Source organism: Pan paniscus, chromosome 1 (assembly GCF_029289425.2).
Source record: "Pan paniscus chromosome 1, NHGRI_mPanPan1-v2.0_pri, whole genome shotgun sequence".
Lineage (NCBI taxonomy): Eukaryota > Metazoa > Chordata > Mammalia > Primates > Hominidae > Pan > Pan paniscus.
Genome location: NC_073249.2, coordinates 39,574,658 through 39,587,903, shown reverse-complemented (window position 1 = coordinate 39,587,903; position 13,246 = coordinate 39,574,658).

Here is a 13,246-nt window from a genome sequence, read left to right as displayed (position 1 = left end):
CTTTGAATATGCTTTGCACCTGCTGATCTACCATCTTTAATGAAGTTGCCTCCATTTGGAATATTAATAACAACAGCTGGAACAATAGCTACTGCTTAATAAGCATTAATGACCATTCAAACACTTTTCATGGTTATCTAAGTTCATTTACAGACATCTTTTTTAATGTTCATATTTTGTCCCCATTTATTGAGAAAGCTGAGGCTTTTTACAAATTGTGACCAGCTGGAGGGCCCCGTGCCCAATCAAACATAGGATGTAGAGCCATTGATGGCCTTTTGGTCTCAAGTGGACCATTTCCATCTTTGAGGGTCTTCACATGACCCTCTGAGTATTTTCTCAGCAGAAGTCTTCACAAAAGGAGAGGGGAATGTTTAAGATGATCCTTAAAGTTCAGTAACCATTTTCTAGATAGAAAAGGAGAACCAAAAAAAGCATTTCAGGCAAAGAGGATAATATTATAATAGTTCAGCAGTACCTCATGGGATAGTCAGGAAACTGCAATTTGCTGAAGTGTAGCATTTGCAGGGATCGATTAGGCAGGAAACAGAACTGGAAGGAAGGCCTTGAATGTGACATCAAAGAGTTGGACTTTCTCCTCTTTACAGTGAAGGGCATTGAAAAGTTTTGGGTAAAAAAACAAAAATATTGTTTAGGTTGGGCAAGGTAAGAGTGTCTAGAAATGGTGAGGACTGTGGCTACCTGGAAAGCGTGCTTTCTTTCTAAAAGAAGCAGCCACTAAGCTCTGGCTGCCGGCTGCCGGACAGAAATACAGGTCCAATGTTGCCACTGGGAAATCTAGATTTCTTATGTAAAATCTACTAATTTTTTATACATTTGCATTTTTTAACTTTTAATTACATGAGCCATATAAAACACCCCACAGGAGCTGCCATTTGGGGGCTTCTTTCCTGGAGTATGAATTAGCTCCAAGAGGACAGAGGCTTTGTCTGTGCTACTGTGTTCTCAGGGCCTCTCACATACTAGGTGTTCAACGTATCTTTGCTAAATGCATGTGTGTGGGTTAGTGATAGCATTTCTATTTTATTCTTGAGGAAACTAAGGCCCATAAAGGATAATCTCCAGGATCACATGAGAAGTGGTCAAGCTCAAGTTCAAGTCCAAATCCCTGAACTTCGAAATAGGCAAGTGGATTTGCAAGAGACATAGAATAAGAGTAGGAAGAGTGCTTCATCAGACCTTTCTATCGCCCCCTATCCCAGGGCTGTTCCCACATGTTACCAATGTCCTGTGCATGACTCCACCAGGTTTTAAATCCCCTGGGAAACTTTTGATCCTTCTGAGACTGTTTTACCCCTCTTATTTTGTTCAGGCCCAAGAATCAGAGACAAGGCTGCCTACACACCACCTATCCCTCCCCAGCACAATGACATCTGCATACTGTTGAGCTGCTGCTAGCAGTAGCAGTTTCTCCTGGGCCTTTCGAATCCAAAGAAGGACCCATCAAGACTATGCTGGCCAGGTGCCTTGCCAGCTTAATTCCCTGGGGTAGCCAGGAAGCTTCAAAGCTCTTGTCTGCTCTAGTTCACTATTTACAAAACACTATGAGAAGAGCTGGGCACAGCTGCTGCAGAATAGAAATGGAAGGTGGTAGGGAAACAGTAGACCTAGCAAAGGGGTATTTGAGGAAATATAATACCAGCACTGGAGGCTTCTAAAATAAGAGTCAGTCCTTTGAGTGGAAATGGCCAAAGTAAATAAATAAATAAATGTTTTTAAAAGTAAAATAAGAGTCATAATTTCTACTAAGTCCTACTCAGTTGAAATAAAATAGATACTTCCTTTCTTCCTCCCTTCCTTTCTCTCTTCCTCTAGTTAGCCAGTTACTCAATAAACATTTAATAAAGAACTTCAGTGTTCCACATTCTTCATAACTGCCAGGTAATGATTTAAATGGTGCCCATGAGCTAAGTGTATTATACTTAATTCATGCACTTCTGATTTATTAAGAAAGGAGAAGGAGGGAAGGAAACACTAGCATGTTTTACCAACTATGGCTATTCACAGGGGGAATGTTGTTATTGTTCTTGTTCCCCAATACAAATCTAAGAGTAATTTACCTATGTTAGCTTTTCTGGAATTGTTCCAGAATCTTGCACTTTGAAGGAAAAGTTGTGGCTGCATATTCTGCCCCTCTGTTTGGAAATCCCCTGCACAGCTTTGCCAGCTACTCAGCTTGGTTCATCAGGGGATTTTTTTAAAATTTAGTTTTTAAGAGTTTTATCCAAGGTCTCAAAGCTGGTAAATGGTGAGTAGGAAGTTGATTCTGCCCGATCTGTCTGACTCCATGCCCTTTCTATTAGGTCATGAAGGGGAACCTGAGGATTGGAGCTTTGGAATGTTAATCTTACCCAGAGGCCTGAAGTAATATCCCAGGATGTGAACATGTGTGACCATCTGCCTGTCCTGGGGGTGGGAAGAAGGCAGCATGCTCTATCCTTGACCCTGATTGAGCCCAGGGGCTGAATCTGGAGCTTTGGGGCCTGGGAACCTCTCTACCTGCGTCAATGTCTGGAGGCCCTGAGAGTTTCGCTCAGGCTCAGAGCAGGCATCGCAACCTCCCAGTTACTATTCTGTGCTGTGGCAAGTGCCAGCTTGTCCTCTCTTCCCCACCCAGCCCGGGAAACCGGCAGCATTTCTAGTTCAGGCCCAGACCCGTCCTGGCAGCCTGGATTCCACTGCCTAGGCAGGAAGCTCATCTCAGCCCAGTGACCTTTTCTCTCTGTTTTTTGTCACAGAGGAATTTCCATGCCAGCAGTGTGGGGCAATGGGGGTGGGTGGCCACAGGTTTCCCCCTTAAGCCACAAGAGCCATGGACTGGAGGTAAGCTAAGCACACAGAGGAGGAAGGATGGGAGGGAAGGATCAGGAAGATTTAGAGAGTCCATTCCTCAGGCTGCTTCATCCTCAAATTCCAAGGTAAATAAAGGTGTTGGGAAGGATGCACTATATGTCCAGCTGCCCAGCCCTGGAGATCCTCCCCCTAGAGAACTGAGACAGGAGTTTTCTCACATTCCCACATGCAGGAGGGAAAGAGGCTGGGCCTGGGCAGGTCTAGAGAGTTCTGTTCCCCTGCCCCAGGGGAACACGCCTAGGCTTGCTGACCTCTCAGGTAGGAGTCTGTCAGGTTGGAAGCTGGGCCTCTCATTGTGTGTGTGTGTGTGTGTGTGTGAGAGAGAGAGAGAGAGAGAGAGACGTGTGTGTGTGTGTGAGAGAGAGAGAGACACGTGTGTGTGTGTGTGTGTGTGTGTGTGTGTGTGTGTGTATTGGGGGAGAGAAGCATATAGGATAGGGTGGCCAGATTTAGCAAATAAAAATACAAGATGCCCAGTTAAATGTGAATTTCAGATAAACAATGAATACATGAATACACTAAACAATTATTTGTTGTTTATCTGAAATTCACATTTAACTGGGGATCCTTGATTTTACTGGCAATCCCAATAAAGGGAGTCGGGGCTTGAGGGAACTGGACTGAGGCTGGCACGCCCATTCCTTTGCCTCTCTGATTTCAGTGAGGTAGGGCTAATTCCCAGACATATACCCCTGCCTTGACCTGCTCCTAACCTTGAAGCCAGAGAATCCCTTAGACATTGGCTTTTCAGGGCATACATGGGCCCCAACCCACATAGCTAGGGCTCCTTTGACTTCAGTTCTCAAACTCCAGAGACTTTCATGACAACTGTTAATGCTCCATCCTGGAGCCCCTTTGAAGATGAAAAGCTCTCCTGAGAAGTGGAGTGCTCTGTTGTTGTAATTAACATAATTAAAAGCAATTTGTCTCATAGTCCCATAGGAAACTGGGGGACTTCCCTTCTTGTATGAAATCCCCACCACACTCTCCCAGGAGATGGACACCACTTCTAACCCAAGCCTAGCCCCAGTCCCTGTTCCCACCCCATTCTGACTTATAGAGGTTGTTTCATATTTTTTGTTTGTTTCACCTTTTCAGATGATTCTTCATCAAAACAGGGCACCCAGATCTCCAGACACAGGACCCCATCTCTCCTGTTTGTGTCTGCTTTCCTGGGTTGAAAACACCTCGTGAATGGTAAATCCCAAAGCTTTACCATTTCAACCTTAGCTCTGAACCCAGTCAGAAAGGATGTCTGCTGCTGTGGTCTTACCTCTCATCCCACATGCCCTGACCACTAGAAGCAAATGCTTCCTTGATTCCAAGAGTCAGGTTGTGGCTGTGCAGAGTGACCAGGCAAAGAACATGTAAGCATTACTCTGCTAAAGCAGCTTGGTCATGCAATGGTAACCAGGGTAGGAAAGTTCATGTCCAGAAGCCCTGCACAGAGTCTGTTGTCTTAATTATTTCCAGGAGTGCATCCTTCTGCATTCCCCAAGGAGATGATAAACTCTTCCACAGAAAGAGCTGCAGCATTTCATTCCCCAGTGGCCCAGCATAGAGAAGATGTTGTGTTACTAATTGGGTTGGGCCAAATTAATCTATTCCTGATAGGCCAAAGAAGCATCTCTGTCTCTTTCTGGGTTTCCAGGGCTCTTACCAGACAGCTCTGGGGTTTCCTGGCATACCTACAATGTGATTAGAATTTGGCCTGTTGTGATTGTCAAAATGGGCCAGGCATGGTGGCTTATGCCTGTAATCCCAGCACTTTGGGAGGCCGAGGCAGGTGGATCACTTGAGGTCAGGAGTTCGAGACCAGCCTGACCAACATGGTGAAACCCTGTCTCTACTAAAAATACAACAATTAGCTAGACACAGTGTCAGGTGCCTGTAATCCCAGCTACTTGGGAGGCTGAGGCAGGAGAATTGCTTGAACTCAGGAGGCAGAGATTGCAGTGAGCCAAGATCATGCCACCACACTCCAGCCTGGGCAACACAGTGAGACTCTCTCTCTCAAAAAAAAAAAAATCTAGACTATGATCATGGCAAGTTAGCAAGAGGCTATAAAATTTATCTGTCACTCAGAATCTATTTTTTAATACCTTTATGTTGGTTGTGCTTTAGATTCTCTTGGAAAATCATGAGAGGGAAGGGCCCTAGAGTGCAGAGGAAAGCACTCTGAGGGCTTGGTCTTTAAAGTTTGCTCCTCTTCCCGCAACATACACACACACACACATCCATGCATCCACACGCACGCACACCTTCATCTGGGAGCAGCAGAGCTAGCTCTTCCCCACCCATTTTCTCTTTCATTCAGTTTGACTTAATAGGAACTAAGGCTTAGACAGCAAATAGTGCTCAATAACAATAATCATAGCCCGAATTGAGCATAACTGACCTGGCCTCTTTGAGATTCAGGGTTACCAGAACATGTCATTAAGGGATTCTCTGACAGAGGCTCAATGACAGACAGTGGTGAAAAGCCCTCTGAAATAGCTTCACCACGAGAGAGGAGACTCTGGACGGGTGACAGAGGGCCTAGAACCCATCAGAGGGGGAGTTGGTTCTGGAAACAGCATGCAGCTGACACTGACACCTCCTTCCAACCCATTCACCTGACCCTATGGGACTGCTAGGGAAATGGCTAGCACTTGTGAACTGAAGAGTTTGGACCCTAAAGAGCTGTGCCATTGACAGCTAGTCCTGCATGGCAGACATGAAGCAGAGTATCACAAGTTACAGGGAGCCGGGAAAGAAGAAAGGGGAGAATGGGGGAGAATGTCTGCTTTTGCCTCCTGGAACACAGCCAGATTTCAACAGCAACTACTCAAGATGAGGGTAATCAGGACTGACCCTTTGGACTGGGTTAGCATTTTTGAGAGACTTGGCCAAACCAAGGGAAAGAATGGACTTCCTACAAATCTAACTCTATAGAAGCTCAGCCTCACTGAGAATCCCATATTAAAAGAAACTCAGCCCTTTTCATTAAAGACTGAAACAAAGAGACAACTTTTAAGAATGATTATTCTTAAAATAGCATATCCTACTTAGCAAATAAACCTTAACTATCTTTTCTTGGGGAAAAAAGTCTAGAGTCTTCACTTTTTAAATCAGGAATACAGAATTCTCAGGATTTCCTTTCCTTTAATGATTTTTAAAGTGTTTTTGTTTCTTGAAGAGCCAACATGGGTTTGAGGGTATATTCCTGTGTGGTTGAGAAAAAAATTTCTCTTTGTATTCCAGCAGACAATGTCCAGACCTGGCCCAGGCTGCCCTCATCTCTCTTAGCACTAGAACCTGTCCTGTCCCGAATACATTCACCGTCATCTACCTTAGCCATCAAAGGAATTACAGTTACAGTTACTTTAGGGCTGGAGAACAAAATTATCCAAACATTTATCTGGCTCCCAAATCCCTAGTTGTGTCTTCAGATAGAGCTAGAGGAGCTATTAGTTAGCAGAATAAGGGCAGTACTATTCCACTGCACTCAACACTGAATTACAACCAGTTTTGCAATCCGCCTTTGTGGAATTTCCAGTGCAAGAATTTATAATAAACTCATGAAAGGACTCTTTTTTTTTTTTTTTTTTTGAGGTGGAGTCTCACTCTGTTGCCCAGGCTGGAGTGCAGTGGTGTGACCGTGGCTCACTGCAACTTCTGCCTCCTGGGTTCAAGTGATTCTCCTGCCTCAGCCTCCTGAGTAGCTGGGATTGGGATTACAGGCACACACCACCACATCTGGCTAATTTTTGTATTTTTAGTAGAGACAGGGTTTTGCCATGTTGGCTAGGTTGGTCTTGAACTCCTGACCTTAAGTGATCTGCCTGCCTCAGCCTCCCAAAGTGCTGGGATTACAGGCGTGAGCCACTGCACCCAGCTGAAAGAACATTTTTAGTTATAAATTTTATTTCTAAAAATTTTAGTTCTAGCCAGAATGAATGCATAACTAAGAAAGTAAGAAGAAACAAAAATGTACACGAAAATGATAGAAAATCTTGTTCATGAGAAGTGGATATGGTTGTTAAAGTAAATATGAGAAAAGCTGGTGTTTTAGGGGCTTCACTGTCTAAAGAAGAAAAGCTGCCCCCAAAATGGAAGGTAAATAACTGCCCAAATAAAACATTAAAATCGCTGAAGCCTACCACACCAGATGTAATAGTCTCAGGGGTTAAGGCTGGGATGTCAAAGTTACACCAGGGAGTGATTTGGTAACAGCCAAGAGGGAGAGAACATTGATTTGGGCTAATAGGCAATTATAGACTCAGTTTCATTGAAGATTGTAATTCCTAACTGAATTTTTTAAAAAGCAGGACCACAATCTGTACCCTGGGGATTTTTTACCCTTATTTCTCCCCCTCCAAAAATAAACAAATTCTTGTAAGCCATCACATAAATTAATCAACGGTGCTCAGAAGAGTCGTGATTTTCTTGGGCAAAATGGCACATAACAGGCGAAAAAGAAAAAAAATGCGTCATATGTAAGTCAGGCCACCTTAGGCTGGACTAATCACTCCCTCCTCTCTGTTCCCTCAGTGATGGCTCACACTTTCATGAGAGAATTTATCACACTGTGATGTTGTGGAGAATCACTGGCTTCTATGACTGCTCCCTTTCTCTGGACTGTGAGCTCCCTGAGGCCAGAGACTTTGTTTCATTCTTTCACATAAATTCCCTTGGCACTTAATATATCCCCGGAGTGCAGTGGTACAGAATCAACGATTACTCAGCAAACAAACACTCCCCAGGTTCTGTACTGCACCCAGTCCCCTGTATGAGGTGTAAAAGTCATTTAGCACTAATGCGTCACTAGGATTTGAATCCAGATCGATGTGAGTCCAGCATCCTCAGTCTTAACTCTTTTGTAAACCTGCCTTTCCTAAGAAGGATCAGTCCATAAATGGGAGACAACACCAGCTTTCCTCTTCCCCCAGTGGCTGCTCTGCCTTAGTTACCTTGCTGGTTCTTCTTCATCTGTCCTGTGTCTTAAATTCGCAGCTACCCCAGGGCTCAGTTTTCAGGCTTCTTCTCTGTATTTATACTAAGTAATCTCATTCAGTCCCAATCATACACTGACCACTCTCAGATATGCTTGGTCATCCTGGCAGCCTGGACCTCTCTCCTGAACTCCAGATGTGCCACATACCTGGACCTTTCCACTTAGATGTCTAAGGGGAATCTATCTATAGCTTAATATGTGAATTGAATTATCTGGACATCGGCTGGGCATGGTGGCTCATGCCTGTAATCCCAGCACTTTGGGAGACCAAGGTGGGTAGATCACTTGAGGTCAGGAGTTCGAGACCAACCTGGCCAACATGGCGAAATCCATCTCTACTAAAAATACAAATAAAAAAAATTAGCCAGGTGTGGTGGTGCACGCCTGTAATCCCAGCTACTCGAGAGGCTGGGATGGGAAAAGCATTGGAACCAGAGAGGCAGAGGCTGCAGTGAGCTGAGATCACATGACTGCACTCCAGCCTGGGCAATAGAGTGAGACCCTGTTTCAAAAAAATAAATAAATAAAAAATAAGAATTATCTGGGCACTTGTTGGGCAGATGGATGCAGTGTTTCTGAGCCCGCAGGGATAAAGGGAGAACATAAGAAGTTAAGAGCTGTGGAGAGCTGGACCCTTGGGTTCACCCATGTGATTCCATCATATTATAACCATATTCGCATAGTGACCAGCATGGATAGTGTGGATTTCATGGATGTTTCTGGTAAACTGAACTCATTACAGTCTCAAAATATGATAATTATACCAGGAGAGACTTGAGATCCTGGTTTCAATAAACGCTGAGAAGTAGGAGGAAGCACTTGGTAAACATATGAAAAAGTCTTCAAAGTCACCCTGGCTGGAATGCAGTGGCACAATCTTGGCTCACTGCAACCTCCACCTCCCAGGTTCAAGCGATTTTCGTGCCTCAGCCTCCCAAGTAGCTCGGACTACAGGCACATGCCACCACGCCCGGCTAATTTTTGTATTTTTAGTAGAGATGGGGTTTCACCATGTTGGCCAGGCTGGTCTTGAACTCCTGATCTCAATTAATCCACCCACCTTGGCCTCCCAAAGTGCTAGGATTGCAGGCATGAGCCACAGCGCCCAGCTGAAAAAGTCTCCAAAGTCATGGTGGGCAGCATCCAAAGCAAACTAATTGCTCAGGTAAGGCATCAGAAAGGAAGGTTTAATAGCCTTGGCACCCACACCAGACATCCTTGTGATTTCTCTAAACTCCAAATCTGATCACATAACTTCCTTGCTTGAAATCCCTTATCAGCTCGTCACCTTTTATGGGATTGGATGTCAACTTCTCCGCAAGGCATCCAAGGCCTTTCATGGACTGGCTCCTCACCTGCCTGCTCTCTAACCCCTCCTGTCCTGCCCGTCCACCTCAGTGACGTGGACCACTGCAGTTATCCAAACACGTCTCTATACTTTTGTTCATGCTATTGCCTCTACCTGGAATTCTCTCTTCCTATTTATTCACCCAGGAAACCCTGACTCAGCCCATCCTCTGTGCAGTTCCCCACAAACTTTTGCCTCTTCTCCAAGGCAGAATGAGTTTCTTTATCCTCTGGGTTCCTTTAACCCTTTTGTACGTCTTTTAGCCCATGACAATGTCATTCTTTGTTAATTGCTTTGTCTCTCAACTAGACTCTGAGGTCTTCAAGGGAAAAGTCTGATGTTTGAGCTTTTTAAATCCTTCATGCCCAGTGTCATTCTTGGAACACAGTAACTGCTTAGAAAATGCTTGATAAAATGAATGAATGTATGAACAGCTGAGCCCTTGCCGCAACAGACGAAAAATAGTATGTAGTTATACCAACGTCCCACTAGAGGGAGCAATGCAAAACTTGATGTCCTCTAACAGCATTTAAGGCTTGTTCTCAACTAAAGTAATACGATAAAATATTTTCCATTTTAAGCTAAACCTAATGTAAATCAATCTCTGATACACCTGATGAAACATATTTATAAATGTTCACTATATTCCAGGTTCTGAGTTTCACAGTGGATACTTCTTATGGGTACAGATGAATGGAAAGGGCAGGGGACATATGTACTCATATTTTGTATTTTTATGTTATGTAGCGTGCATCACAAAGCTTTGCTCTTCGCAGACATAATCTCACTTCTAAAGTCTGCTCCACCTAGAAGCTTATTGCTCCACGTACAATAAATTCTGTGGAATCCGATGACTACACAACTTCTTAATTTCCTATTGTCCTATATCCGTCATATCCTGTCTTGAACACACACACTTACTGTGGATGAGGTCAGGAAACACAACTCATACAGCCTCATATCTATAATTTCGATCAATTTTGAGTTCAATACTAGTGTTCAATGAATGTGTCTGGCTGACACATGCTCAGCCTGAGACCAGCATCCCCCCACCTGAGTAAATGTGTCCTTGCAGATTCCTTAGCATCCAGCATTGTTCAGTTCAGCATTCAGCACAGCGTATTGTAATTGTCTGTGTACTTACCTACACCCAGACAAGACTGTGAACGCCCTGAGGAGACTAGCATGATCTTATTCTTTCTCCTAGCTTTGACTGCCAGCACCTAAGTGTTAGGTAAATATTTTTTTAAACAAGTAAGCTAATTCCATAATTTTATAAGGTAGTGAGAGAGTGATTTCTGCCAGCAGTCTCGGGAAGAGGCTGGATTGCTTTGGGTCTGTACACAGACATGCATGTATACATGTTGTAAAAGAGCTGGTCTTGTATGTAGGAAACTGTCTACTTTAAGGCTACTAGGAAAGCACACACACACACGCATACACACACACACACACACACACAATTCTTCCCTAGAATCTTCCCAAATCAGAAGCTGAGGTGTCTGACTTTCACCATTAGAGAGTCATACCTTTGGATACACATGGCTTCCTCTCAACATATCTTGAAACTATGTGACCTTGTTATCAAAAAAAAAATGAATCTCAAACATCCCCAGCATCTGAGATGTATCCTCAAGCAGTGTTCCCCCTAGCTCTGTTGAGAATCTCAGATAGACCCTCTGCTTACTTTCTGTATTTTGCATTATAAAGTGACTGACTTGTGTCTTTAAATATTTATAGCTATATGTCAAGTAAGTACTTTCCAATTATATATATCATAATATTTACAATTAGAATATATCAATTTGTAGAACTCCATGAATTCATAATGATACTAAAAATAAAAACCAAAACTTAATTGGCCACCATTAAATCTAGTGATCAACTTCTTACCTTGAAAATTGGCAAATGAAGGGAAAGAATCAAGCATTTATTCTTTCCTATATAAACTGTACCACTGGGTAACCAAAATTTAATTAAGGTAGAAATTTGTCTTCACAACAAGAATTCAGCAACTAAGTAAAGAATAAATGACAGAATCAGAGTATCACTCCCTGAAATAGAATTATAATGTATTCATGAATTAATGAATTTAGACATTGAGCATCAATGTCTGGTAACATCACAGAAAGAAAGGCAACCAGACATCATATGCCTTCTGATGGAAGTATAAAATACCAAGTATAACAAAGTGTGATCAAACTTCTAGATCCAACAATCAATTCATAAGAAATATAGAGAAGAGCATAACATGTTAAACCAACAAAGTATTTTTAAAAGACAACATTTATGAGACAATCAAAAATGTGAACACTGGCAGTATATATGATTATATTAAATAGTTAACTTCAGTTTTTTTTAGGTTGGATAATGCCATTGAGGCTACATTAAAAAAACCCTTAACTTTTAGAAATGCACACTAAAATATTTACAGATGAAATAATATGATGTTTGGGATTTGCTTCAAAAATAATGCAGAGTAGGGACAGGGCAGTGGTTGGGCATATAAATGAGACAAGATGGCCTTGAGTTGATAGTTGCTGAAGCTGTGCAATAGGTATATGGGAGTTCATTCTCCCATTTTGTCTACTTTTGTATACACTTAAAATGTGCCATATAAAACATTTTTTTCTTTTAAATTATTAACTGATTCCGAAACATTCTGATATTCTTGTCCTAAGGGATAGCTATCCTTCTCCCACTCCTTGAGATCATTATCCTAGAGAATCTTCTGGAAATTGCAAATATCCCAAGGAAAGTAACTTGTTAATTCATTAACAGCTATCTGTAAACTAATACAGAGGGTTATTTCCTGGACTGCCTTTAACACTGAAAATATGGAGTTCCTGTGAGTAGAAGTAAAAGAAAACGTTGGGGGAGGGAAACGGAAGGGCAGAGGGAGGGAAAAAGAAAGAAGAAGAACAAATTTTGTCTTCATTACAGTTTTCCTAAGGCCTTCATTTGTTGGCATATACATCATTGTTGTGCAGGTTTTACTAAGAGAACTTTCACGGGGGGGGCGGGGCGGGGAGAAATGCTTACATTCTTGGCTCTTAGGTTAAATTTTCACAAAGGATCCCTTTTTATGTTGTCAAAGGATAATATAAATATTTTTAGGACAAAAAGGGCTTCTTTTTCCATGACCCAGTGAGCCAATGATGAGACTGCTTGGGTGGGGCTAGGGTAAATTTTTACCTGAACCTGAGAACCGTCTAGACCTGTACACAAGACCACAAGGGTGTGGAAACCCGGAGAGTAAGAGTCACCTCAAGTGCTTGAGAATATAGCTTTCATAGAAGATCTCTGGAAGAACACCAAGAAAGTGGCTGCCTCTGGGGAGGGAAACTGGGGCACTTGGGATATGTTGGGAGGGGGAAAAAGGATGGCTCTTTATTGCTATAGCCAAGTTATACTGTGGTCAGCACCTTAAAATATATGATGACATCTTGCAAACAGGCTTTTGTTGACCTAAGTGACTGTACCTTTTATCTTGAAATTACATAGAAGACAAATGGCTATTTATGGGTTCCTTGGCTGGCCCAGCTGCTGGGCACCACCCGCTCTGTTTGCATGTGTTCCTCATATTCTCCGGCCCTGTCCTCCCATCCCCACCCCAGCCTCTCCGAATCTAATTAAGAATAGTAGATTGTCACTAAAACTGACAAGAATCGCATTCTAATGGTTTTATTACAACTTCTATGGTGTGACACAGTATCAGGGAAAATCCAAATTTCCCACAGTAGCACTCCAATAGCAGAGCTATTATTTTGCTTCTCATTTCTCTCATTTTGGACGCTCCTGTTTTACCGTAAATATTCAAGTGAATTCTGCGGCTTATGATTTAAGCACTCTGTTTCTATAGAACATGGTAGCATAAGTTACTATTAGGAAAAGGGTCTCACCATCTTTATCCTGTGGTCTCAAGCAGCCCTGCACACTTTGCAAATCCCTAGAATACTGAGTCTACTTTTATATTTTTGCTTTTTCCTGTTTATTTAGGTGTTATTTAAATACATTACAATTCACCC